At 42.0% G+C, this 22390-nt stretch overlaps 1 protein-coding gene across 2 annotated transcripts in view; it reads right to left on the reverse strand.

Moving 5' to 3' along the window:
- LOC306912427 (cadherin-18-like) overlaps window positions 1-9872 on the reverse strand; it is a 199910-nt gene extending 190038 nt beyond the window's left edge. The window contains exon 1 of one of the 2 annotated variants that reach the window (XM_079488637.1): window positions 9790-9872. The gene's annotated coding sequence lies outside the window, so the exon portion shown is untranslated. Of the gene's footprint in view, window positions 1-2849; window positions 2922-9789 lie in introns of those variants that run through there. The other variant, XM_079488638.1, reaches the window with a different exon arrangement.
- Window positions 9873-22390: the final 12518 nt, after the last annotated feature.

The following is a 22390-nucleotide window of genomic DNA, read 5'->3' on the forward strand; positions in this document are numbered from 1 at the left end:
CTTACATTCTGTACTTTTATGACCTATATGTGACCCGGTCACATATAGGTCAAAAACACAAAAATATGACTAAAAAGGAAAAAAACAGTTTGCGCGCACGTGTGATATGGGGGCCCCAAATAATATCGGCCCAGGGGCCCTCGTGGGTGTTAATCCGTCCCTGATCAGTACTATGTTATCGTATTGTTGGCATAAGGGAATCGGGATCTCCATATATGGGGATAAGACAGACAGACAGACAGACAGACAGACAGACAGACAGACAGACACCAAACTCATCCGGTTGCAAACTTTAACCATGCAATTGCCCCCGATCAATCAAATAGTGTAGATCGCAATGGCTTCAAATTCACCTTTCATGAAACCACACAACAATGTACAGTACCTGTCGGCTAGTAACCCTTTCTTTTCAGGCAGAATTCTAGTCTTTCTTTTTTCTATACTCTTTTTTTTCTATGATACTTACGTATCATTATTAGCTATGCTGTTGTCTGAAGGAAGCCGAGAACTGTTGTCCCGTGTACCAAGATGTAACAATGAAGTTGAAGTTTGACGTTTGAAGTTTTCTTGTAACAAAATTTGATTACCAGCTGCTCTTTGGAACTACGTATATAAACCCTAACCCTTACCAATTATTTTTCTTAAGCTTTTCTCCAGAATAAAAATGCTGCATTCTTCTCAAGGGGAAAAAAAAGAAAAGACAAAATGATAACAGCAAACAAAAGCTCTTCACATCATCCTGTCAATAACATGCTGTTTTGACAACTGCTATTATTCACACGCCACTCGGCAAGTCTGTTGCTTTTTGTTGTCATGTGTGTATGTCCTCCCATCCTCAGCCTCGAGTGGATGCATAGTGCCCAGATTTTCTGAAGCCTGCCGTACTCTTTTCTCTATGTACCTTCAAACCAAATCACTCCACCTGTCAGCCATGGCAGATTGGCAGCCTCATTGAGAGCCAAGCCATAAACAATTTGCAAGTGATAAAACGTTGATGTAGAGAAGCGTCGCTATCGAAGCTTGTCTGAAGAAACCATTGCTACTGTCTTTGTATCTTCCCTCCTTCCTCTGTCGCGTACCGGTAATGGTGGCTGAAAATAGTATTATAACTCAACTGAAGTAACTGAGATTTATGTGGAATTTTATTTTACTAGATTTTCAGGCTGCTACTCCTGCCTGCAAATCTAGTCCGATATTGTGCTGATCAGAGCAATAGGCTATAGCCTCCGAGTTATGGCCATCTGAACAGTGTTTTATGTGCAAAGTTTGGTGCGGATTGGCGTAACGGTGCACCTTGATGTGTGGTCCCTGACACAGTGAGCTAGGTTGTACAACATGGGCCTGTTGTGACTATTCTCATGGTGCACCTTGATGTGTGGTCCCTGACACAGTGAGCTAGGTTGTACAACATGGGCCCTGTTGTGACTATTCTCATGGCAGACCCCGGGGATGTTGAGAATGCTTCGTCTGGAGATGTTCCAATTTCATCTCTCCTCTGCATTTCAAATGGCGTTGGTGAAGCCAACATTCATAAACTTGTATTCTCATTTCCACATCATAATATATGATGTAATATAATAAGCGCATGCTAGAGTCCGCCCGCCCTCCCCATTAGCAGTTATGATGTAATCTTTTCCCACCAAGTCTATGGACTTTAATGTCCTGAACTTTGATACAGTGGGTGCCCCTCACTTAAAGGGTAAGACCACTTTTTTAGAGGTTTGGGTTGTGTAGTTACCTTTCCATGACGTAACTCCAAATGTGGACAAGAAATTTAAAAAAAATGCTCCAGTGATTAGAAATTGATAATTCAAAATATGCTCCTCACTGACTTACATTGTACGCTGAAACAGCTCTAAAAGTCACTCTTTTAGTACGTAAACAAACACAAACAAAGTTGATTCAGACAATATAGGGTGTACCAAAATCTCCTGGAGGGGGCGTCAACATATGTGTCACGTGGTAGCGGCCGCCATACTTGCTGGCTTGTTTGGTTTGTTTACATTGAGCGACTATCCGTGTGCTTGTATACGTTCTTGCTCAGTAAATAAGTGCCACAGCAGGTCACGTCGAGGAAATGAGCCAGAAAACGGAATTAGATGTTCAGCTTTCTAGCATGGAGACAGCATCAAGGAACCCAGATTGACGAGTTTTCAAAAAGACGTAGAATGGCTTGGATCGGCGCACGGGTGCAGAGACATAACGTTCAACAAAGTATCTAAGCATAGCCGTGTTTGTTCACAACATTTTCCTTGTCCTTGTAATGTATTTGGGCCCAACGTTCTTTCTATCCATCCTGGTGTTTGTTCACTATGTTGTCGCCAAGAACGAGCTCAATATTTACAAAAACATACCACCGTCACTCTATTCTGAGTGATGTGGGCTAGAATTTAATGCCCACGAGAGGGCCGTCCCTAGCTTTTCAGACGCCGCCCCCCTCTTGGTGACGTACATGTTTTCACACGCTATAGAGCATCACCAAAACTCATGTGGTTATTGTAGTGTTCTCAAATGGACTGTCAATTAACACCAAGCTAAACCACAGCCAATTGGAATTGACCGTTTACTTGCATACTTCTTTGATGACTTGATGGTAAAAACTGTAAAATAATAAAACAATACAAACATTCAGTGTCTGACAGGATTGCACACCCAGGCAATTAGCAAAATCACACTGTGGCTAAACCACATACACACTGCAGTGTAATTAGCAAGATGACATACACCTGCAGTCCTGCACTGCTCTGCAGACAGCAGCAAACATTGTTTAGAATTCCAAACTTCCAAATAAACATTCACAAAACATATCACAGAAAGTTACAATAACTGGATTCACCGGCACAACTTACGACATTGCATCTAAAATGCTCCCAAGTGGGTAAGATGTGTTTCAAGGCTCAAGCTCTGAGCAGGTCTGCCTTCCCTATGCTCTGCTGCATGCAAAATGGTGCTAACAGTAAGTGACTCATTAAATAGAGTTTTCAAAATAAAAGCAGTGGTACACATCTTCACAATAAAGTATTCACAAACTTTTCTACTCTAAACAGAAATACAACATGTTGAATAGAATTGCCTTAAAGGCAAGACAGTTATATTTTTTTATAAAAAAGTTCTGGATCTGGATCCACGGACCCAGTCCAGGGTTTTCTTCCTAATAAAAATGGTAATATCAACAGGAAGTTAACATTTTTATGAAAAAATAAAACCACGAGTTTTGGTGATGCTCTACAGTATATTGTCTGAATCAACTTTGTTTGTGTGATTTTTTTCTTCACTTTGTGTAATGAAACTAGATTCTAGAATATGACATTTTTAACCTTTTGAGTTACATTACAGGAAAATAAACTTTTAAAGTATCGGTAAAATAAATGTAAATATATAAATAAAAAGTGGTCATCAAAATCAGTATGATGTTGGTCTATCCAGCCACCCTTCCTCTACTTTATTCTCAAGCATTTTCTCTGAGGAATTAGCTGTGTGCCTTCATGCTTGTCGACCCCATAGCATATGGCCATTCCTGCAGTGCTACTCAGGCTACATGAGTAGCCTTACGACTTGATCAATCAAAAGCACTATAAAAGACCAATTACCAAAGATCTCTGGCAATGGCCCTAAGCTTGATTTATTGATTGATTGTATGTATTTATTAACAGTTTGCAGAATTACAGTACATTTCAAGCACAACTCAATACAAAAACTGTTAACTGTGAGTGGATGACACCATAAAGCATTACACTTGTTTACAAGAGGGTCCACCGTTTTCAATTCATCATAACTTTTCCAGACGTACAATACAAATATACACTTCTATATAGCCAAAAACAGGAAATCATCATAAAGGCGGTAAAAAGGGGTGGGTGGGAGATTCAGATTATTATTATTTATTAATTGTCGAAGATCTCCGGCAATGGGGTTATTATTATTCAAGTATTTGTATTGAAGTTTGCACATAAGACAGGACAGACAACAGATACATGACAACAATTACAGAACAGATACAGAACAAAACAACAACACCAGTACTCAACATTCATGTATTGAGTGTAAAACGGCAATGGGGTCATATTTGTCAAGGGAGCATTGCTGATCCGACAACGTAAGCATGATACTACCGGCATGGTCATGCTATGGGGTCATGCTATGGGGTCATGCTATGGGGTCATGCTATGGGGTCGCCAAGCATGAAGGTGCACAGCTAATTCCTTCAAGACAATGACTGAGAAAAAAATAGAGGAAGGGTGGATGGATGGACCAACATCATCATTTATAATAAAAAGCAAAGATTTTCCAAAGCTACCAAAACATAATACCCCATGCAGGTACTGGGCAGAACCTCACATTAAAGTAAAAAAATAGAGCCTGCATACATGTTCCCATTGTTAGATGAATGTATTACCACCACCAAGGTGACGTTTCCAGCTTCTTTAGCTCTTACAGACAAAGGAAACTATTAACTATTATACAGAGACACACTGTGGCGATCTGCGCCTTTAACCCATTTAGGCCTGACGTCGAAATTAAAAAAATGTCTTCTAAATCATGACAGTTTCCTGAAAAACCTCATGTTTCTATGTCAGTGGTTCTAAATATTTCATGTCAAAGGACCCCCAAAATTATATGTAATTGGCCGCCGACCCCCATTTGAAAATATGTAGCTCCAGGGACCCCCCTCTCAGAAGCAAAGATTTGAGTTAAAAACGTTGGCTCTGAAAGAATATATATATTCAAAGATTTGCACCGCATTTTCACGATTTTTCAAAAATAGCAGACCTACAAGCTCGTAGCGCGCCACTCGGTGGCGCGCTCTGAGCTTGTAGATAAGCTATTTTTTCAATAGCTAAATTATAACATAATGTTTAAAACACCAAATGGGGTTCCCGCCCCAAAATGGGTTAATGCTGCTGCCAACGTCACGTTACCACGCCTCTACAGGAACATGATGAACTAGAAAAAGTGCCCTTCTGGGCACAGGTCTCCACCAGGAGGATAGGACTGTGTGAGATGTTTGGCAAAATGTTTAGGAGTAATATAAACATGTTTGCCTTTGATGGCAATTAGATGATTTGAGGCATTTTGTTCCAAAAATGTGTTTTGCAAAAATCAACCTGTTGGTGGCGCTATAACAGGCCAATGTGAAAAGGGTGGGACATATTCCTCAGCCTAGTAAGAAAATGTGTGAAAGATTTCACGTAAATTGCATGCTGTGTTCATGATTTGAGGCTTTTGTTCAAAACGGGGCAATCTTGCAAACTGTGAAAGCCAATTATAGCCAATTAGGATGGAATATGAAATATCGGACAGATCCGACTTGAGCACATGACCATAGAGATACTGTGTAACGATTTGTGAGATTTTTGTAATATCAAAAAATGTGTTTTACAAAAGTCGGCCTCCTGGTGGCGCTATAAAAGGCAGATGCGGAAAATGTAGGTCAAAGGTTTGTCCTTGGCCTCTAGGGAGTGTGCATGCAACGTTTCACACAGATCGGTGCAGTTTTAGGTAAAAAATGTGAAAAGCTGCCTCATGGTGGCGCTATAACAGGCCGTTCTGGAAAATGCGGGGCAGAGGTTCATCGTTGGCATCCAGGGAATGTGTGTGCAAAGTTTGGCATACTTCCACTCCCAGTATAAAGTCTTCTGCCCCTCCTTCAACACACATCGCTCCAACGAACTGAGGCATCTATTTTTTCATCATCATCATAGGGGTAGGGGTACCTTAAAGTCAGACTAGCGATTGCATTTGGGTTGTATGTTGCTCCATGATTCATAATAATAATAATAAAGCTTTATTTATATAGCACCTTTTAAGAACAAGTCACAAAGTGCTTAACAGAAATATATAGAGAAAAACATGGATCAAAAAGGGATAGAATACAATAGAAAAGATTTGTCAATAACATAACAGAAGATAACAATAAAAAATAAAAGAATCACATGGGTGATGGGCTAAATGCAGCTCTGTAAAAATGAGTCTTTAGGAGCGTTTTAAAATGCGACACAGACTCGGCAAGCCTGATCTCCAGGGGCAGGGCGTTCCAGAGTGATGGTGCCCGGATCGCAAATGCCCGGTCGCCTACAGTTTTTTTTGCAGCCTGATTTTATGGTCAGAAGGGCCGTTCCAGAATGATCTTAGTACACGAGCTGGCTCGTAAGGGTCGAGTAGGTCAGATAAGTATGTTTGTCATGTCTATTTGTCATGTCTATAAAAAAACTAATAAAAACTAATATAATAAAAAGTATGCTGGAGCAAGGCCGGACCTAGCTTTGAACGTGAATAAGAGTATTTTAAAATCAATTCTGTAAGAAACAGGGAGCCAATGTAGGGAGGCCAGAAAAGGGGTAATGTGGTCGAATCTTCTGGAGCCTCATCTCACAGCAATATCAGCAAGGTGAAATGCTTCCATTGGCAATTTAAATAAGGGATAATATCACGACTGCAGAGATATTTCTGTAAATAGTCTATGATAACGGCAACGAATAGCACCATTTTGCTAGTCAGGCATTCAAATCCCTTTGGAGGAATGCAGACACATTAACTGGAAAAGATATCATCTTATTAATTATTATTTTAGCATGTGATTCTACTGTAGCCCTAATGACATGCAGCCGCCCTGCCTGATCTCATTATGCCTGGCCTCATTGTAATCGAACAGAGCCGCAGTATTAATAAAATTACGCTAATGGAATTTGACAGTTCAGGGGCCCAAATGCCTTATCTGTGCATTAAGCTCAATTTGAAGTTTAAAACACCCAATTTGCTTTAATGAAGAAGAAGGATACATCTAACATTTTCTTATTATTAATTTAAGTTTTGGGTCACTAGGTTGGATAATTAGTTGAGGGCTCAAAAGGGACACTGTAATGTGTATGATGAATGATCACTCTAAAGTTTATCTTTTAACAGGCAATCAGTGTATGAATGTGTGTGTGAATGGGTGAATGTAATGTACAATCTATGTAAAGCGCCTTGGATAAAGGCACTATATAAATGCACCATTTACCATACTGTGTCCAGAGATTGTCATCATGTCCTACTACTGAACTCCAAAATGTAGACAATAAAAGTCATTCACATTGTTGATTCATGATAAAGTGAGACTGAGTGCAGACGATTGACCGACAAGGCTCTTGATACACAATGCAAGTGTCACGCAAGGTGCTGACCTTGGAGCTACAAAAGGTAAAGCCTTTTGATTTGAGTTGTTTATACATACACTTTCATAAATGAACTATTGACCAAAATCCTTGTTGCACCCACATCTAACCTTCCGTGTGTGTGTATATTATTAGTAGGATTAACTGCAGCCACAGCCTCACGTCTCTCTTTCAATGTTTGACACATAACACCCGCTGAATTCACATTTCCCTTGTGTTCATTATTCAATCTCCAACTGCCAGCCTTGGGCAAGTTCTCAATCAATTGAAAATAGGAAGTATTATTCAAAATGGAAAATACAGTTATTTTGCTCTTTGGGTCAGACAATCTTTCCTGGACAAAATGAGGTCAATCATTATGGAAAAGTTCTCTCAGTGAAAGAGGACATCAATAATAGCAACACAATGAAAGGCTATCAGCTCACTTCCTGTCAAGAATGCATACCTAGTTCAGAGCAACATGTAATGAAATGTAGCATTTATAAGAATCCATTAGTAGGCAGTAACAACAATGTTAATTCCAGTGACTGTTATCTTTTTTTATTTTCCATTTGAATCAATATTCAGGACGATTGCCAAGGTGAGGAAAGGAACTGGCACCTGAACTCTGAAAAAAACAATGCTCGGAATGCCAAACTGCAGCAACGACAGAGGAGCACAACAATGAGTTGGAAATGCAAGAGTCACCAACCATCTGCTGAAATGATCCAGCTCTGGTAAAAAAGACAAATCAGAAACGCTTTATCCGCCCTGCAGTGGGAAAACGATACTCGCCATGCGAGGAAGCTCTGTGGCTGGCACACACTCAAGCCCACATGCCATCAGCACGCCAGAAGAAACAGAGGAGGCTTCTCTGTGTCTCTCTGCTGCTGGAACCAACCTGAGGCCAGGGCTGCCAACACTCACAGCTACAGTAGACATTGGCCCCAACCAACCAACACCTGCAGTAGTGGTCATGCAGGCTACGCATGCCTCCTCTCTCTCTCTCTCTCTCTCTCTCTCTGACGAGGTAAACACGCCTGTGGCTGCAACCTCCCCAGAGGAGGCGTGCCTGACTGCCTGGTTAAATGATGGAGACACTATTACAGATATACACGGATTAGCAGAAATTTGCTGCACTGCGGCAGTGGGCTTTCACAAATCAATCTATTTTGTCAGTTTGCATGCAAAGTATGTTTGCATGTGATGGCATAATTTGTTTGAATCTGATGAATGACATTTTGAATGTTGTTAAAATAAATAAAAACCATACAGGGTCTAATAAGTGTGACCAGTCAGTCAATGTAGACAGCCGTCTATGGCGTACAGTATCTATGATGTGACTATATTTGGGCAAGGTTTCAGCCCGATCCCACCACCATTCATGTGTGGAGGTACAATGTTGGCCTACTGGCAGCATGCACAATACATTTGGCACTGATCGGTCCAGTGGTTTGCAAGATTAGCCCCAGACAATCCAACACGCACGTATGCACGCACGTACAGTATGTACGCGCGCACGCACAGTATGTACGCTCGCTCACGCACGCACGCACGCACGCACGCACGCACGCACGCACACACACCTTTGGACGGCTACGTCTTTAACATTTTTGAGTTATTAGAGCCATATGACTAAATGCAGGTATAACCTTTTAAGGAAACAATACCTAAAAATATGCTGATTGCATGGAAGTCAATAGCGTAGCCCCAGTGCCTCACAACTGGTTTATGTCGATTCCACCAATAATCTATTTGTATCCATGGGAATAGGAAGGTCAAACTTGCTGAGACCCTGAGAGTAAAGCCCAGCCTCTCACCCTTAGACCTTTGGGTCAATGCTATTGTCCAGCTCAGTGCTTCTTGAGCAGACACTGATGAAGTGTCGTCTCTGGGGCTCGGCTTACATTGGATTTCTTTTTTAAAGCCTTTATTTAACAAGATCATCAACGGGGGCCAAAGTCAACTGAGCATGCATGCCTCACGCATTGGGATCTCTGCTCTGTATCATTCTGCCTTCTTCAAGGACAGCTCAACACTGTCAACAGTGAAAACCAGGGATCAACAAAATGTGTCTTTTGTTTTTATCATAAGACCCAATTACCCCAAATCTCCAGGTTTTCTTCAGACTATGTACTTGTACTTATTTACTACCAGAGATATATCTTTATTTTACATGGTAACGCCTGAAACGTTAGTGACCTAAAGTAAAGATTTATCTGGGAACAGAAAATGGTGTGTGGACTCTTTTTATTCACTGTTTTGGAACAGCCCATTAGGTTATATAGATGTGCGTGTCTTTGTGGTTGTTTTTCAGCCTCCTCTGCTACTTATTTACTACGACCCTATAGCATATTAGGAATCCAAATAATACTAGCAGAGTCTTGGACTCGAGTCATAATGACTCGACTCGAGTCATTGATTTGACGACTTGCAACTCGACTTGAGACTCGACTTGACTTGGAAGACAATGACTCCAGACTCGACTCGACTTGAGACAAGCTAACTCGGACAGCTTAAGTAACCGGCCTGTCCGGCCATTCACTGTTATAAATGCAGGTTTCATGTTGGGTCAAATTGATAAACGCATGTTTTACACAGTTGAACAATAAGCTTGTGCGTCGGGTGCAAACTTCTTCTACGTCTTTCCTCTTACCTGTCTTGTTTTATTGTTCCAAATAAATTATTCCATTTGAAAAGTCCTTAATTCAGCAACAGCTTCCAACAACAACAACAACAACACAAGACGTTGAAGACGCTAACTTAAGTTGTGATCATCACAAAAAAAAAGGAAAAGAAAAACATCCACTTGTCCCATACGCACAGCTGGGCATGGGGAGTTGACGACGCGGTCGCGTTGTCTCTCACTCTATCGCATGTAGTCAATTAAACATCGTTAAGCTTCCCAACATCTTTAACAAACTACACTACAAGTACAACAGAACATTTTGATTTCCTATACAGAGCTTAAAATGAACTGAGACAAATGTGTGGCAGTGAGTGACATGAGGTATTTCTTTTTTCCTTAAGACAATTTAATGCAGACACAGGCCTGTACTTCTGTGTCTGAATGGAAAAGTCTTATTTCTTTATTTTTGCTTTTTAATTGTCATAATAATAATAATAATAATAATAATGTATTATTATTATTATTATTATATATTTTATTTTGTATTCTTTTTGTACTTGCTTTAGGCCTGTCTGTGCATGGGCAGGGCATCAGTATTATATTCATATAATTAGACTGGATATTGTGATTTTACATATTGTAATTGGCATAAGTTTGATATTGGCATAAGTGTTCTTTTCCTGTTTTTGGAGTGGTGCAACCACTATAGACAGCTATGTGTGACTTGTGTGTGTCCCTGTGTCCCTGTATCCGAGCACGGAAATAGCATAATTATTGTCACCACCATCAAGTATCACTGTTGTGCAGCCTAACACACACAGACAGAGGCCAGGGAGGAGAGCTTGTACAGTACAGTACAGTACAGTACAGTACAGTACAGTACAGTACAGTACAGTACAGTACAGTACAGTACAGTACAGTACAGTACAGTACAGTAAAGTACAGTTACAGCCCAAGTACAGTACTCGGCCTGAACAAAAATCTATTTTTTAGATAAAAAAAATCGGTATCGTAAAAAATATGCTATATCGTGAGTATATCGTTATCATGATAAAAAAAAATCTATATCGTGATATGAGATTTTGTCATATCGCCCAGCCCTAGCTTTTCGGAGGCAAACAGAAACTCCCTCCCTGCACTTTATAAGATTGCCATTAGAGCACTTGCAGTGCCCGCAACTAGTGCTCCAGTCGAGAGAATCTTGACTCGACTTGACTACCTTGTGACTGGACTTGACTCGACTCGACAATCTTATGACTCGACCCGACTTGACTTGACAACCTTGTGACTTGACTCGACTACCTTGTGACTGGACTTGACTCGACTCGACAACCTTGTGACTCGACCCGACTTGACATAACCTTGTGACTCGACTTGACTTGACTTGCCCACAACAGAAAAACTTGAGACTTGCTTGAGACTTGGACCAAATTACTTGCTACTCGCTTGGGACTCGGATCGGAGGGACTCGTGCAATTGTCTGAATACTAGTGGTTCTCAAATGTATTATTTGCAAGGACCCCCGTAACTCTTAGAGTGTACAAATGGAACCAAATGGAGCCTGGGTCCAACCATATTTATGGTTATAAAAACTGTAAACATGTGCTCGTTGGCGAGGGTTCAATAATAGCAAAACAGAAGGAGATCCAAGGCACTCTGTTGCAGTCAGGTATAAAAGGCCTTTATTTAAGTGGCATCAGCTTGGCAAAGAGCATAAAAAAAATCACACCCGTGTGAACTGAGTGGTGTAAGGTCTTATATAGACTGATCAGCTGTGGTCTGACGTAATGTCTGACGTAATGAAATCACACCCGTGTGAACTGGGTGACCATAGCAACCATGCTCATTTTTTGGTACGAACAGACAGACAGACACGTAAACTAACAAAGCCAGTTGTAGGAGTGGTTTACACCACTCAAAAAGAAGAAAAAAACGACCAACGTGTTTCGGCTGTCAAGCCTTCGTCAGGGTCCCATAGACCATGGGTCCATTTGGTTCCATTTGAACACACTCAGAATTACAGACCTGTTATGGTCATTTAGGGCTAGCTCTTTATGTTTCTGGTAATATTATTGTCCACCCATGTTGCATGTCTGCGCAATGTCCTCCACAAGCCAGCATGGCAATGATGCCCTAAAGCTTTCACTTCCTCACCCATATTTTCGGTGATTGGAGCAGCCACCCATCCAGTCACAAGGTGATTGGAGCAGCCACCCATCCAGTCACAAGGTGATTGGAGCAGCCACCCATCCAGTCACAAGGTGATTGGAGCAGCCACCCATCCAGTCACAAGGTGATTGGAGCAGCCACCCATCCAGTCACAAGGTGATTGGAGCAGCCACCCATCCAGTCACAAGGTGATTGGAGCAGCCACCCATCCAGTCACAAGGTGATTGGAGCAGCCACCCATCCAGTCACAAGGTGATTGGAGCGACCACCCATCCAGTCACAAGCCAACATATCTAACCTCCAGGGCAAACCATACCCCCTGAGTGTTTGACCTGTGGTGGAAATTGGCTTGTTGAAGCAAGGATGTTGGAACGACGACCTTCGTCCTCTCTATGAAACGCTCCAGCCAGAGGTGGGACCCACAGCAGGCTTTTCTTGCAGTATCTCAACACACAGCAAGAGTGATTACTCATTATCTGCCCCTCGAAGCGCCAGGGAACCTGGCCACTCATGGGACATTGAAGGACACTGAGGGACTGGAAAAACAGAGGCAGAAAGCTTTACGCTGTCTGATAAAAGCACTGGTTCCATGTTGACACATTGTTGTCCATGAAGTCTGGACCCAATAGTATTTAATGTCCACAGCTAGCAGATTGCTGGCCCGTTCTGATAGGCCCAATGAAATGCTTCATTGCAAGCACGGCCAATTTTGACAGTAAAGCTATGCCAGAAATTAATTTCTGAGAATTTGGAACATTTAGGCACAGGCATGATTATTAACTATGAATCCAGGGGATCTGGAATAATCTTCCTTTTGTAGTTATCAATCAGAGCAGTTGTCGTACAGTATTTCTTATCATTTTGCTACAGGCCTTTCATACCCATCAGTAAAGCAGCCAGCCAGTGAGGTGGTAAGTAGCTCAGCCCTCCGCCTTCCATACCCCAGAAGACCAAACACAATATCATCCTGAGATCAGTAGGCATTAGTCACGGGCAAAATGTGTTCGATGTGGTCACAGTGCTGTCTGCTGTTCAATTCTGCTCTCTGAAAGAATGAAATTACCCCTAGATCACCTTCAGATGCCCCGGAGCCTGCTAGAGAGGGAAATAATCATCACAGCCATGAAGGAGTGGTCACACACACTGGTGATACCGTGGTCTGAAGTACAACCAGGGGAAATAGAGGTGGCTCTAACAGAGGTATACTGGCTGTGTGCTCGGCTCGCCTGCGCGCGCGTGTGTGCGTGCGTGCGTGCGTATGCGTGCGCTTGCGTGCGTGTGATGTGCGTGGCTGAGATATTGTTTCATTCGTCATCCTGCAAATTACAGAGAAAGACAGCTGAGCTATAACGCATTACTAGGACAGATATGATTATAGGATGGTGCCATACGCTGGCTGCTATAGGTTCAACCTAATGTTGACAATGTCCCAGGTGCGATTATTGCGTTGAGGTCTGTGTGGCACGTTGTCACCCTCTCCCTGCTGCACTTTCCTGAGTAGTAAGTAGAATTTAAGTAGCCCAAAACAAAATGATCAGAATGATAAATACTTAAATACTTGATAGCTTAATAGCTACGTCCTATAAATTGTGAGTCACTGTTATGTTATCACTTTATAAAACATAACTAAAAGAAAAATCTGATAGATACAATTTAATTCTAGAAGTGAAAACTAGACAAAATATGGAAGAGATTTCATACAACATTGGTTTTGTCTGACAAGCCTTCCAAATGAGCTTTGAATTGAAAGAATTGAATAAACAATCGAGCATTTACTCAAATTATTTACACACCTCAGATAGGACAGACCGAAAGTCAGGCATTTAGACAGCCTGAATACAGAAATACCACCTCGAAGAAATTACATTTTAATTGATAGCCTTTGTGGGGATTGTGCCAGCTCCACTGGATTTTTAACACATCTACTGTATGAGTCATTCATAATCAATAGAGAATACATCCCCACACATCAAACAATGTGTGAATGTGCAGTTGATGCTAATTGGCCGGCTGGCCGCCCTTCTTCAGCAGTCCAAGGGCACAGGCTACGTTGCGATTTCATTTGGTTTCTGGAGATCTATCAAAACCAATTAGGCATGGATTAGCATCCAATGTTGCTAATTATGATGCTAATTGGAAGGGAATACACGGTGGAACCTCTGGAAGAAGGCTGAGGCCGTGACTTGCATGTTGACAACCTACTTCTGTTGTCCATCTTTTCTTATCCACATCAAACCCTAGCCTCCCTATAGGGAGAACTTTAGATGGAAAAAGCCTATCTAAAAGCTCAAAGTGCATCACAACGCAACACGATTAGAGCTTGTAGAGATTTGGTGTATAGGGAGAAAAGGAGGGTGCCTAGTACAGACCCCTGGGGGGTTTAGTGGTTATACTCTCTTGTTGTAGATGGACAAAAAGTAAGTAAATCTATATCTATGCATCCATCCATCCATCTCTCAGATCTATCAGTGTCATTCATTCACACATTAATGTTCTGTATTTCTGACTGTCTGTCTGATGACAGTTCAGCAGTCAAACGGCAAAAGCAGTTCAACTTTCCTCATGAGATGACCCTCTTTAAAGTTGAGAGCTACACTAATGCGGATAATGAACGGTTACGTAGACACGTTGCAAGAAGTCAAAACCACGCTTCATCACTACTTTCTAAAGCGTTGCTGCCTGAGGACTGCTTACAGTGCAGGATTTAACCTCTCACAAAATGAATCTAAAGACTTTATTTCATCCAGGGAATCTCAACTGTCTACAACGTGTGGACGTATACATTATTATTATAATTATTACATTTTTAAAATGGAAAATTCACCCCGTATTGTATTAAAATAATTAATAATAATAATATCTGGGACTTATATAGCGCTTTTCATGATACCCAAAGACGCTTATTGTTTATATATATATTCTTCATTGCATGCTTCTTTTGTACCTTGGCACAATGTGTCCTTGCCTGGCTGATTGGTTGATTATTTTCGAATGGATCTGTACAAGGTCACATGCTGTTGGTCACTTACTGAGTCCGAATATTTAATCAGAGTCAAACGTAGGTCAAGTCTCAGCATTATCCCTCATGCAAGCATGCCAAATAATGGATTATTAAATGGCAACACTCAGTTCCAGCACAAACAACATTTCTGCTGCAGCATGTTCTCTTATTATATTAGTTTATATTAAATGCTATTCTATTTTCTAGGACGTGCTGCTAGGCTGCTACTGTAGTAACTGTACCGTACCGAACTGTACTCTTTATCTATTTATTCACCTGCACTCCTGAGCAAAGCTGCAAATCAGATGCACGTTTAGCATGCATGTATGATAATACATAATGTATGTAGACTCAGGTGGTCTTTACAAGAGAACGGTGTTCATAGGAAACGGCTAAATAAAGTATCGTTTGCTGGTGTCCCTTTAGACGAGAACGGCGTTTTCAGGAGGTGAAAACGCAACAAAGTGAAACCACCTCCCAGAGTGGAAATCTTTGAGAACGCCGTTTTCTCCCGTCTCCATGTAAACAGGCAAAACGGCGAATGCGCAAAACTTATGACATCATGGCTCACGTTGGCTCACAACGCATATGTTTATTATGGAGTTCCTACAATGAACAAGCCTCCCTCCTAAGCGCCGCTCATCAACGATGGTGAATGTAAAACCATGATGTAAATTAAATGCCTTGATAGGTGGCAGCAGCTTTCATGTAGCCTAATGTATTATAAAATATATAACCATCCCGTGGCGCACTCTTCCTGCATGCTCTGGGCTGCCTGTCAGCCTGTGTGTCACTCATGTGTTAGTAGAAAGCAGGCAGTGAGCGACGGCCACAACCCTGTCGTGGTCTGGAAGCGCCATTCAAAACCCCGATAGGGTTGCGTGAAGGGGGAGCTACCGGGTTCTTCTTCTTGTACGTGGGTGACTGGTCTATTTGGCAGCCCGTTATCGCCACCTAGCGTTAAAGTGTGCGTTCTCGTGTAAAGGGTCAATAAAGAAATCACACCCGTGTGAACTGAGTGGTGTAAGAGCTTATATAGACTGATCAGCTGTGGTCTGACGTAATGTCTGACGTAATGAAATCACACCCGTGTGAACTGGGTGACCATAGCAACCATGCTCATTTTTTGAGCACAGACAGACAGACAGACTAACAAAGCCAGTTGTAGGAGTGGTTTACACCACTCAAAAATGAGAATGCAACGGGACTTTGTCGTTTTATCTGGAGACGGTCGCCGTCTAAAAGAGGTCTCAGAGCAACAGACAGGCAGGAAGACAGCTCATCTTCCTCCTCTCCTCATCTTCACCAGAATCAGGACCACGAGAGCTCAATCGCTCCCGACTCCCGCAAGGAGACAGAGATTGATAGATGGACAGGAGGGGGGGGGGGGGGGGGGGGGGGGTTGAATGGGTGAGGGTGTGATGATATAGGGGGTAGGATGGTGATGGATGAGTGGCTGACATGCAGACAAACCTCTTGCCATGGAAACAACCCTGAGGGTATGTCAAAGAAAAGTGTCTTTAAATCTTTAAAACACACACACACACACACACACACACACACACACACACACACACACACACACACACACACACACACACACACACACACACACACACACACACACACACACACACACACACACACACACACACACACACACACGTAGGGGGGGACATACTACATAATTAATGGGAGCCAAATGCTCTTTTCTTTTGCTATTCGAAGTGATTATATTGAACTCGTCTTGAAATAATGTGTGAATGTGGGCAAATAATGACCCAGTGTTTATGCTAGTTAACTTACAGCTTTGAGGTTGTACTGTAGATCAATATGGTCCATCCTGCTGTGTACTGTAACATGTACTGTATTTGTTTTTAGACTATATGGCTATGGGGAAAGAGGAGCAACTATACTGTAGGTTTGGAGTAAGTAAGCTGCAATCCATTTCTCTTTTAACCACTGTAACCTTTTCTCAAGAGATGTTTGGTTATTTTGAGCTTCCACATAATTATAGTTCTAGGTGGGAAATATCAAGTATTACCGTTTGTTTCACTGTCGACGACCCAATGGGTTGTTGGCTCACTACAATTAAGGCATTTAGCAGACACTCTTATCCAGTGTGACTTACAAGCGCTAAATCAGAACACGCAGAGTAAACATGAACTCTAGTCAATACACAACATAAATAATGGAGGAAACTCCATTTACGATGTAAACCAGCTTCATTGGACTGGTTTACTTTCACAGTATTGTGGACATGCTGTTTATTTTGTTATTTTTGAATAAAACATCACTTTTGTGTCTCCTGTTGTGGTGTCCTTTTGTTTTCTGTTTGCCTTGGTTTTACCTGAGGGGCTGAAACTAATGGGAACAGATGACTTTTTGTTTGCATGATCAACTTGCACACCGTTGTGCCAAAGTGGGTCACAACTTTGTTTTGCAATCATCTAACTATATTATCTATAGGTAACATTGTTTAGACAAATGATTTGTGGGGTTGTTCCAGGGACACCGCAGAAGCAAGGATTTGAGTTAAAAACGTTCGCTCTGAAAGAATATAATAAAGTCTGTTCCTAGTGTTCCTATGTAAAGCGCTTTGGGTATTTAGAAAAGCGCTATATAAATTTGAGCAATTATTATTATTAATATATATTCAAAGATTTGCACCACTTTTTCAAGATGAAACAAAAATTAGCAGATCTACAAGCTTGTAGCTAATGAGCTTGTAGATCTGCTATTTTTCAATAGCTGAAGTATAACATAATGCTTAAAACACCAAAAGGGGTTCCCGTCCAGAATGAGTTAAAGTTGTATTCATATTAACACCGCCTAGAAATGGATGCCATCAATCATCAATCACACGTATCGTCACAGACACATACATGGCATAATGTAAAGGAACACATATACGCCTTTACATCCACTATTCACACTATTCACACTATTCACACAAGACAAACATACTTACAAAGACACTCACATAAAACACAAGTGACAGTTATTAATTATTATTATATAAGATTGCATGCTTTCTCTCTCACACACACAGCGATAGAGGAAGTACCTCTGTCATTCTTCAATGTCTGCACATGTGCACATATACAGTACACACAGTCCATCTTGACTCGCACGCCCGCCCGCCCGCCCGCCCACCCACCCAATGTTTATCTCTCTTTCACATACAAACTCCCTCTGGCATGAAATGTACAAGCATAATGCCACATGAACGTAATGTAATGTAAAGTAATGCAGTGATTCTCAATGTTTTTTAATGCCAAGGATGTGCAATCAACCACGGACCGCCTATTGATAATATGTTTTATCTCTGGGATGGCAGTCTACACTATACAATCCTCAGTGTTCATATAACACGTAGGGGTCCATTTGGTTCCAGTTTTCTCTCTGAGTTACAGACCTGTAAGAGTCCACTTGGTTACTAACTATCAATCCTGGGGCCCCTTTGAAAGCCCCTCAAATTGGACCCGTAGTGGTCCCTGGACCCTACGTTGATAAGGGATGTGCTCTTAACACAATCAGCGCCGGGATCCACAAGCTCACGGCGCATCGCCCCAGCGTTCTGAACTTCAGAAGCTTGCCACATTCTGGGCGCAACACCGCCATACGACGCAGCATCTTAAAACATCTTAACTTTATTGGCGAGGCGGGTTAGAGCAGGTTAAATAAAGCAATGAAGCATAATGGGATTTATCTAGTCCTCCTTCGAGGAAGTTTGGTAATCAAAGCATGCGCCTGCACCTACCATGTTGTGCATGGAGCTGCATGCTTCATGGCTATTTGCATTCACCAATGTTGTTGTCAACAATAGATCAAAAAATCAGATGTTTTTGCATTTGAGGGGGGTGAAGGAAGGAAGACAGGTTCTCAATCACACGCAATTCACGTGCACAGTTGGTGTGTACTGTGAGAATACATGGGCTTCAAAATAAAAGCGATGCGGTATTAGTCCACCCATAAGGTAATTAGAAAGTGTTTTATTTTCTAATTATCAAGTAATCTTTCGCGGGCGGGTCAGTCAGCCCGCGGGCCGTATTTGGCGTACAATGCCCAGGTCTGGGTTAAGGTGAATCCACACCAAACAGTCTTGTTCACACTAGTCAAAGGCCCTTTCCCAATTCCTTTTTTAACCCTACCCCTCATCCCTTGGCCCTACCCCTTATCCCTTCCCCTTGTCCCTACATAATGAGTGTCAAGGGGTAGGGGGATAAATCATCACCCTAGGAATTGGAACGTCCCTAAATATTGAACGTCCCTTGTAGATATTGACAACCTGTTCTCAGAAAATAGCTGATCTGCAAGCTCACTACAGGCCAGTGGTCCCCAAACCCTTTCATGTCAAGGACCCCCCAATTTGACAATAATTAGCCCACAGACCCCCATTTGAAGAGATATGCCAGGGACCCCATAGATTTTTACGAATCTAGCAGTGTCACGGACCGCCAGTGTGACATGCATTAGTCCATGGACCTCCATTTGATGGCATTTATGTCTCTGGGACCCCCAATTTATATTGTGAATGAAATCAATGTCAATTAACTCTGAGAGTGTACAAATGGACCCATAAGGGTCCATTTGGTTCCAAACTATCATTTAGCTGGGGACCCCCTGGAACTCTCTCAAGGACCCCTGGGGGTCCCTATAACCCACTTTGGAAAGCACTTTCCATAAGCTGTAGATCGGCTATTTTGGGAGAAGAGATGGAACGTAAACATTGCTGTGGTTATGATGAAATAAATATATTGTATTTTTGTCTCATCTTGGTAGCCCACCAGAATGTAATTCAGCTAGATATAGCTCATTCTGACACCTGCTCAACAGGTGTACCTGATTCATTGATTATTGTATTAACAGTTTGTATAGAATGGATATAGAGCGTCGCAGTCCCGCCCTCTACCCTGGACCAGGAAATGATTCTCCGTTCATTTTCCTCATAGACATTTCAGAAAGTATTTATTTAAAGACGTTTACGCCGCGGACAAAGCCAACTCGAGTCGTGACAAATCATGACAACAAACACAATTTTTGGGGCCGAAAAAATAATTAGAAAGAAGAAGAAAACGGCAGGTTACAACACTTTTTTTGTTGTTTTTCTTCTTTGTAATTATTTGTTTGGTCCAAAATATTGTTTGTGTTGTCATGAGTTGTCACGACTCGAGTTGGCTTTGTCCGTGGCGTAACCGTCTTTAAATAAATACTAATAGAAATGTCTATGGGAAAAATGCATTGGGATTCATTTCCTGGTCCATGGTAGGGGGCGGGACTGCGACGCTCTATACAGGGTTAGAAAAAGGAAAAACAATTTACAGTATAGAAAGAAGGGGCTGTGGTCACTGTGTTCATTGTTTTTAATATCATTAAGAACAGTCATTTTCTATCATGTCCTATGACAAGTCGTAATATGCTACATATGATATGAATGACAATGTTTCAAATTCAACAACATTTAGGACAATGAAAATGCCATCGTGATTCATCTCCATCCAATGTACAGGCTGTACAGCAGCTTGCAGTCTGTTCCACAGCTGGTTTGCCTGGGGAAAAAACACCATTGCTACATTAGTTATGTAACTTTTGCAACTTGTGGGGATTAGCATAACATTGGTCATGATAAAACCATACCAGCTATCACTGCACCGAGTAGCCGTTATGCAGCGACAGCGTTATGTAGGTACAGTAGGCTATTTCACGGCTTTTATAAGAGCTCCAAAACTGCAGAATGTTGACATATCGTGGTCTGGGGGGTCGGACTTATGACTGCTAGTTAAGCTAGTTTGCATCCGAGTTGTTCCACCGGGGCACCGGCGGTAAATAAAAAATAATAAAGCGCCGCTGCCAAATTAATGGGTAACGTTACCGTAACGTTGTATGAATGCAACGCTGTATGAATGCAACGCTGTAGCATATCGTTAGTTCAAGTGAGGTAACGTTAACCTTTGCAAGAGATTACGATATTTTTGGCGATGCAGCTTGTTAACACATTCAAATAATATTGGTTATTATTATATTCTTCCATAATAAAGGACGAAAAAGGCGTCTTACCTCGTCCGCCTTCCGCCCTCTGTGATGTCCCTCCGTTTTAAGTCTGGTCGCGAATCCCCTTCGTTTGAAGGGGATCCAATCCCTTGCACTCGGCCCTACCCCTCGCTCCAAAGAGAATTGAGATAACCCTTCCTCCTCACGTGAACGCGCATCAGCAAGGGGAAGGGCTAAGGGCCATGGAGAAGGGGGGAATTGGGAAAGGGCCAAAGACTACTTAAAGGCGTAGTGCAACGGAAATGGTGGACATTTTATTTTGAAGTTTAAAACGGTTTCAAGTTGAAACGCCGGTCTGAAGTTTCTGAACCAATCAGAGCGTCGCATCCCTTCAGGCGATGGGACGGTAGCTAGGGACGGTAGCTATGCTACACCACTACGCATGGCGTGTGTTTGTTTACAAATCAGATTGTCGGCCAGCTGTATCTTGAATGGGAAAAAAACCGGAAGATTTCTGTAATCAGTGCAGCCTGTGCTGGACTGATGCGGAGATATGGGGAATTAAACGGGTGAGCTTCATTTTTATTGGCTTTTATCGATGTGGGCCTCGACACGTCATCACGCAGCACGCTTTCAAGAAGTAATAAAACATATTTTTTATGGACTTTTGATATAAAAACACACAAAAATGAGAATTTGCCCATTTTTTTGGCGTCCATTGTTGGGTATGCCCATATGATGACCACGGATATGGTCTAAAAGTGTGAAAAACGTATTTTTCATTTCACTACACCTTTAAAACTGTCAGATTGCAACAGACTAGCATGTTCTAATCAGCTCAAACCAGTCAGCCGATGAAACATTATTTTTCCCCATGCAAAGTAGCCTGCAGCGCTGGTGTTGCCAGTTCTGCTTATTACGAGCGACTTTGGGCTAGTTTTCCTGTCAAAATAGCTTAATATTCATAGTTGCGCATTGCTTTAGTTTGGGCTTGTTTCTGAAGTGCAGTTGCTTATTTGGGCTTGCTTTCACTATTCTTTTTGAGAATAGCTGAAACATGACGAGCAGACTAGAGGTCGACCGTACAGTGGAGTATGTTGCCCCTCATCACTACAACATGGATAGACTAGAGGTTGACCGTACAGTGGAGTATGTTGCCCCTCATCACTACAACATGGATAGACTAGAGGGCGACCGTACAGTGGAGTATGTTGCCCCTCATCACTACAACATGGATAGACTAGAGGTCGACCGTACAGTGGAGTATGTTGCCCCTCATCACTACAACATGGATAGACTAGAGGTCGACCGTACAGTGGAGTATGTTGCCCCTCATCACTACAACATGGATAGACTAGAGGTCGACCGTACAGTGGAGTATGTTGCCCCTCATCACTACAACATGGATAGACTAGAGGTCGACCGTACAGTGGAGTATGTTGCCCCTCATCACTACAACATGGA

This window comes from Electrona antarctica (assembly GCF_951216825.1).
Source record: "Electrona antarctica genome assembly, chromosome: 19".
NCBI lineage: Eukaryota > Metazoa > Chordata > Actinopteri > Myctophiformes > Myctophidae > Electrona > Electrona antarctica.